Genomic DNA, 7,603 nt, shown 5'->3' with positions numbered 1-7,603 from the left:
GAACCTCTCAAGGAACAGCCATACCAGGCTCCTAGAAGCAAGCGCTTCTAGGCATCAGCAAATGAAATGTGGGAACCAACTCTAAAAGTTTCACTCCTTTGACTTTATGTAGCTTACAAAACAATGTCCAAATTTGGTGTACACATTGATAGCCAAAAACTAGTTTTAAGATATTTTATACCAAACAACACATTTTCTGTGTATATAAAATATTTAGGACTTACTCTGGTTTTTCTAATTCATTATGTCAGTCATTTAAATAAATCATTTTATATTGGTGACAAGCATTTGAGAATCTCATACAAGCCACAAATCTTCTTTCATGGAAAAGCTTACATCCACCTACATTATCCGTGTAGAATCATAATAAGCAAAGGTGAATGTACTGAGGCATGGTGTAAAAGCTACTCCTTCTGATATTCTAAAGTATATGGTGTACAGCAACTCCTTAGCCAACCCACTTTTTCATTAAATGGTGTCTTAGAGCACAAAGATAGATTGATTTAACGCATAAACAAAAGTAGAAAATTCTTCTTTGGCCTTGATGTAATAGATGTAATAACCTGTTTATTATGAGATATGATAGGAAGTTAAGTCAGCATGCAAGGAAAGTGACTCGATAACCTATGTCTACTAGGCTCTAGAAAAAGATGAAAAAAAGAAGCTATGTTTGGGAATGATGAAGAAGAAGCCTTGAAATATGACCAGATTGTCTGCCACAGCACCTCCTCTCAAAAAGAAGCATTATCTATAGATAAAAGACAAGCTCTATGAGGTTTCTAAAGTGTAAATTCAAATAAAGAGTAAAATTACATATATTAAATGTAATCCATATAAAATTTAGAATTAACTTTGTCTAGAGATAGATAACAGCTAATCATGAATCTTACATAACTTAAACTTTGAACTTAAGAAGTTACTTGTTTGATTGCTTGTATTTATACTCTGGTTTGTTTTACTTTGTTTTATTTTTTAGATGCCTATTTTTTGCATTCTAATAAATGAGATATATAAATGCTATCTAGTTGAGTGGATAGAAAGTTGAGGAAGATATACAATAGTGATGCTGATATATATATATGTATATATATATGTGTGTGTGTGTGTATATACACATATATGTACATACATATATATACATACATATATATATACATACATATATACATACATATATACACATATATGTACATACATATACATACATATACATATACACATATATGAGTCCCTGACAGAGGCACACCCACAATAAACAAGACATCCTCTCTTCAAATTTGATGAGAATATAACTTAATATGTGATTTTTTTTGTACTACTGGACCAAAATGGACAGCATTTTACACAGTTCACTAAAAGAGTTTGGTGCATGAGACTACCTTTTATGGTCATCTTCAAAGTAAGGTCTGCAAATCATTTACTTCATTTTCCTGAGAATTTGGGAAAGTTACTTTTAACTCCATGGGCTTTTGGCTATCTTTATTTGATGATGGAAACCATTAAACCATACATATAAGACTGATCATGCTTCTTATAACATAGTATATGTAAAATGTTAGCTATAGAGCATTTTTAGACTTGAAGAAAGAATACAATGTAGGAACCACTGTTATGCCTTGGTGTATTCTTTACTTAATTGAAGTAGCTTCATGATGAAATCTCCTAGTCCCCAGGGAAATTTTTTATCCCTAATAAATTCAAGAAATTTATGTAAAGCAGATAATATTCAGCTGGCACATGTCCATCTCTGGAGCCACTTCAGAATTCCAATAATTGTATATCATCTGTACTTCATCTATCCAGTTATTATATTTTAATTGGAATTAGGGTGAATTTTGGTGAAATTATGTCTCTCTGCTACTTACATGTCATCACTGGTGAAGTAAGGTGCACCATGCAGCACTTAACAACAAATATCATAAAATTTGTGGAATATTACAACTGAAGAGAGAATACGTTACTTTTAATATATGTAAAAATAGAAACCTCCGAATTGCCTTTCCTTTAGTCTCTGCTCCATAGTTAGTCTCTACAACTCCTTCCATGGGTATTTTGTTCCCCCTTTTAAGAAGGAATGAAGTTTCCACACTTTGGTCTTCCTTCTTCTTGATTTTCTTGTGGTTTGTGGTTTGTACTTTGTGCATTCTGAACATCTAGGCTAATAACCACTTATCAGAGAATGCATACCATGTGTGTTCTTTTGTGATTGAGTTACCTCACTCAGGATGATATTCTCCAGGTACATCCATTTCTCCAAGAATTTCATAAATTCATTGTTTTTAATACCTGGGAATCCTTCCCATATTCAATCATCAAATCTAGACACCAATGTGGATGCCAGCAAGTGCTAGCTGACAGGAGCCTGATATAGCTGTCTCCTGAGAGGCTCTGACAGTACCTGACTAATACAGAAGAAGAGGCTCACAGCCATCCATTGAACTAAGTACATGGTCCCCAATGAAGGAGCTAGAGAAAGGACCCAAGGAGCTAAGGGTTAGCAGCCCCTTAAGACAAACAACAATATGAACTAACTTGTACCCTCAGAGCTCCCAGGGACTAAAACTCCAACCAAAGAGTACACATGGGGGGACTCATGGCTCCAGCAGCATGTGTATAGCAGAGGATGGGCAATCTGTCATCAGTGGGAGGAGAGGCCCTTGGCCCTGTGAAGGTTCTGTGCCCCAGTGTAGGGGAATGCCAGGACCAGTAAGCAGGAGAGGGTAGGATGGTAAGCAGGGGGAGGGGAGGGAACAGGGGTTTGTTTTAGTGTTTAGGTTATTTTATTTTATTTTATTTTTTGGAGGGGAACCTAGGAAAGGAGATATTATAAATAAAGAAAACATTTAATAGAAAAAAAAAGAAAAAAGAAAAAATAGAAACCTAAACTTCCATTTCTTCAACCTTATAAGATAGAGAGAAGACCTAAATCAGAAGTTACAGTTTATGTAACTTTATACTGCCATAGTTTTTAAACTTTCTCCACCCTCACCATCAGTTTTCTTTAATATGAAATATGCCGTGAAATTAGGTATCTGTCAACTCAAGGTGGAATTTTTGGAAATGAAAAAAAAATCCATGCAAAATGAATGGATTAAGTAATAGGAGTTGACCCTTTTCTCAGGTGAATTTAATCTTTTCTACAGGGCCGAGTTGCTTTCCTCCCTCAGTTAGCTCGCCTTTTAAACTAATTTTGTAGCATGTGAGGTGACTATTTTCATTTTCCAATTTGTAAGTCCTTTTCCATTTTCCAGATCATTAACATTTGAGATGTTCTGATCACCCTTCTTGAGAGTTCTTGGAGTAATTAAAGGAAGTCCTCTGGAGGGTCCTTGACCTTAGGTACTACTTGTGCAGTGCTCAGGCCACTGCTAGGCTCAAAGGCCTGCTGGGCATCCCACTACCACTGCAGTACCTTACAGAGCATGATTCCATTTACTAATCAACAGAGATTACAAAGGCTCCTACATTGTGTCAAGCACCAGGGTCATCGCTGAGTTAATGCACCGTTAATGAAAAGAAATGGCAGTTACAACATATTCTAATAAAACATTGATAAAAAACAAAATGTTTCCCAGAGTCTGTATGAGTTCAATGTGATAAAGCCAGACAAGGAAAACTTCCTAGCAAAAGACAGTTGCATTTATATGGCATATCAAGTATAAGTCACAGAAAAGTTCCCAAGGCTTACATGACATTTTGTGTGCTCCAAGGAGGCAGGCCACCTTTAACAAATAAAATATTTAAATTCTTTTTATTCTGATGGCAAATGTCTCAAACTTCTCCACTTCTCTAATCTAATGCTACCATATCGATCCAATAATTCTATCATAATCATCTATGTATCCATCGTCTCTCACCGAAATCACCCTAAGTACTCTCCATGTGTAACTTTTGATCACTGAAATTCACTCGTCTCTTAGCAGATAGGAGTACTTTTTGAATAATGATGATAATTATCATGCTGCTGCTGCTGATGATAGTGTGTGTTTATATGCATGTGCCCATGTGCAAATGTTTGCATGTTCCTGTTTGTGTGTGTGTGTGTGTTGTGTGCTCCCCAGTCACATATACAAAACAGCACATGTGTAAAGTCAGAGGACAATTTCTAGGACTATCAAGGGTTTCCAGGTTAGAGCTCAGATCATCAGGTGGATAGGTCAAGCACTTTGACCTGTTAGGCCATGTCCCTAGCTTCCAGGATTGTTTCTTATAGAACTGAAACTCTTTGTTAGTTTGACATTGAATTTAGAATTAAAAATATATATTTGATGTGCCCTATAAGATTCTATGATACAGCACTGAAATTCTGCTGCAAACCTAACCTTTTTTCTTTTCCTCACAGTTTTTGATACAATGGATCTAGTATAATGATAGTTATTCTTTGTAGCAAACTAAACAGGATTTTGCATTTCTATGCAAACTCACCTCAGGGTGCATGCATAAGGGTGTTTCCAGACTAAACTGGGAAGGGAAGATTCCCCCCTTGGTGTGGTGACACTATTCCACGGGCTAGAGTCTAGAGATAAGTAGAAAGAGAAAGCTTGTTGAGAGCAGCATTTCTGTTTTCTCTGCTTCCTGACTGCATGCACACCGTGGCTAACCAGCTCTCCCACACTCCTGACACCATGTTTTCTACACCACGATTGACTGTTACCTTTGAATTGTGGTTCAAATAAACCCTTATTTCTTTAAGTTGCTATTGCTGGGCATTTTGCCATGGCAACTGGAAAAGTAACTAATACATATTCTTTTTCAATTTCCAAAATACAACTATCTTCATTCTCACCATAGAAACCTACATAAGAGCAAGCTTATTCTCAAAGTGGCTGGAAAGCGGGTTTTCTAGGAAGTAACAGAAGAAAAGGCACATCATTCAAAGACACATACACAGTGACCTACTTCCTCCAACAAGGTTTCACCTAATAGCCACTATGTCATAATGCTCAGATGGACTCTACCTTTGATGATGTTACAGCCTCTGATATAGTCATTCTCAGTAGCTGCAATATGAAGTCCCAGGCTTGAAGATATGAGACTTCAGGATGATTATTTTATAATATAAACATGAGAGTCAGTTGTTATGGAGATAAAATGTTTATTTTTTAATGATATTGTAGATTATTTATCAGAAATACTATATTATAAAGGTGGAACATTCCTGATCAGGTAACATTTCCCCCTATTTTACTTATAAGAAGTATATATTTTATGTTTTATATTATATACATATATATGTATGTATTTTTCAGAAATGCAATGAAAACAAGAAATGTATATGAAGGAAGAATTAAATGATTGACCATACAGAGAAACTAAAATTAATCTTGTTCTCATCAAGTACATTTTCCAGAAAATACTGTAACTTCTTTCCAGATCCACTGACTTTTAACACCACCAACATCTCAAAAACAAGTTATTTCTCTTCTTTATCTTATTTTTATTCAACTATACAATATTGTTTGTATTACATTATTGATTTCTATAGATTTTACATCTGAAGATTGATGATACTAAGTGCATTATAGACTGTATTTTGAGAAATGGCAGCTACTAAAATAACTACTAAAAACTCTGTTTATGAAAAAAGATATTTTAATTTATTAAAATTATATTAATGAACTCAAAATGAGAGCTTCTAATCTAGGGTCCTGTTCTTACTATTGTTATTTTTTTTTTTTCAGAAAAAAAGTGCATATAAACCAAACTTCTGTAAGTATGTATCCATAAAACAAAGTAAAATATTGTCACATCCACACATAATATACTAGAGAAATTAACACTGTATATAAAAGAAAAATGGTTAGTCTAGGATGCACAAAAATCTTCCAGATTTATCATGAAGAAAGTTGAACTGATAGGCAGATTACAAAATAAAAATATGTGAATTTGTAATTTACAATAGAAAAAAATTAATTGATAATAAATAATTAAGAAGAGAAGCTAGTCTCCCACGAAGACTCCATATCCTGGTCCATCCTACAGGACATGCTGCACTCAGAGCAGTTGAGGATGCTCTGCACTCAGAGAAGTTGTCTGAAGGTCTCCCAAGAGATCTACTGCAGCCACAGCAATAGATCAGCAGCTTCTCTGCCCCTATGAAGGCACCCAGTTGGAAGGCCCCACAGGTAGTCTGCTACAGCTAAGGGCCATGGGCTTACCAGGAGACCTAAGCAACCCAGGGACAAAAGAGGCATGCTCATACAGTCACCCAGACCAACAAACACCAGGGATATCCAGATGGTAAAAGGCAACTGCAAGGCCATAAGCAACAGAAGCCAAAATACGTGGGCATCATCAGAACATAGTCCTCCCACCATAGCAAGCCCTGAATATACCAACACACCTGAAAATTAGGAATCTGTCCTAAAATCCTATCTCATGAAGATAATAGAGTCTTTTAAGAAGGATATCAATAATTCACTTAAAGAAATACAGGAAAACACAGGTAAAACAGGTGAAGGAATTGAATAAAGTGATCCAAGACCTGAAAGTAGAAGTAGAAATAAAGAAAACACAAATGGATGCAAACCTAGAAATGGAAAACCTAGGAAAGAGGTCAGGAATTATAGGTGTAAGTATTACCAACAGGAAACAAGAGATATAAGAGAGAATCTCAGGTGTGAAAGATACGGTAAAAGAGAATAACACAACTGTCAAAGAAAATTCAAAACATAAAAAACTCTCCTAACCCAAAGCATCCAGGAAACTCAGGACACAATGAAAAGACCAAACCTAAGAATAATTGGAATAGAGGAGAACGAAGATTCCCAGCTCAAAGAACCTGAAAATGTCCTCAACAAAATCATAGAAGAAAACTTCAATAGATGGCCATAAAGGTAAAAGAAGCTTATAGAACACCAAATATATGGGATCAGAAAAGAAAATCTTCTTGTCACATAAGTATCAAAACACTAAATGCACAGAGCAAAGAAAGAATATTGAAAGCTGCAAGGGAAAAAGGCCAAGTAACATACAAAGGTAGATCTATCAGAATTACACCAGACTTCTTAACAGAGATTCTGAAAGCCAGAAGAGCCTGGTCAGAGGTCATGCAGACTCTAAGAGAACACAAATGCCAGCTCAGGCTACTATACCCAGCAAAACTCTCAATCAACATAGATGGTGAAACCAAAATATTCCAGGACAAAACTAAATTCAAACAGTATCTATCTACCAACCCGGACCTACAAAGTATTTTGGAAGGAAAATTCGAACAAAAGGAAGATACCTGCAGCAAAGAAAGGACAAGATGTTAAGCATCTTACAACAAAGTCAAAAGCAGAGAGCCACAAACACATAAAGTCACCTACATAAACAAACATACCAGGAACCAACAGTCATCTCTCTTTAATATCTCTCAATATTAATGTACTCAACTCATCTATAAAAAGACATAAGCTAACAGACTGAATATGCAAACAAGATCCAACATTTTGCTGCATACTAGAACCACACCTCAATAACAAACACAGGTACTATCTCAGAGTAAAAGGGTGAAAAAAAGGTCGTCCAAGTAAATGGTCACAGGAAACAAGCAGGAGTTGCCATCCTAATATCTAACAAAATCGACTTTCAACCAAAAGTTATCAAGTGTGATGACAAA

Source organism: Mastomys coucha, unplaced genomic scaffold (assembly GCF_008632895.1).
Source record: "Mastomys coucha isolate ucsf_1 unplaced genomic scaffold, UCSF_Mcou_1 pScaffold15, whole genome shotgun sequence".
Lineage (NCBI taxonomy): Eukaryota > Metazoa > Chordata > Mammalia > Rodentia > Muridae > Mastomys > Mastomys coucha.
The sequence above is the reverse complement of the archived record's forward strand: the minus strand, read 5'-3'. Positions refer to the sequence as shown.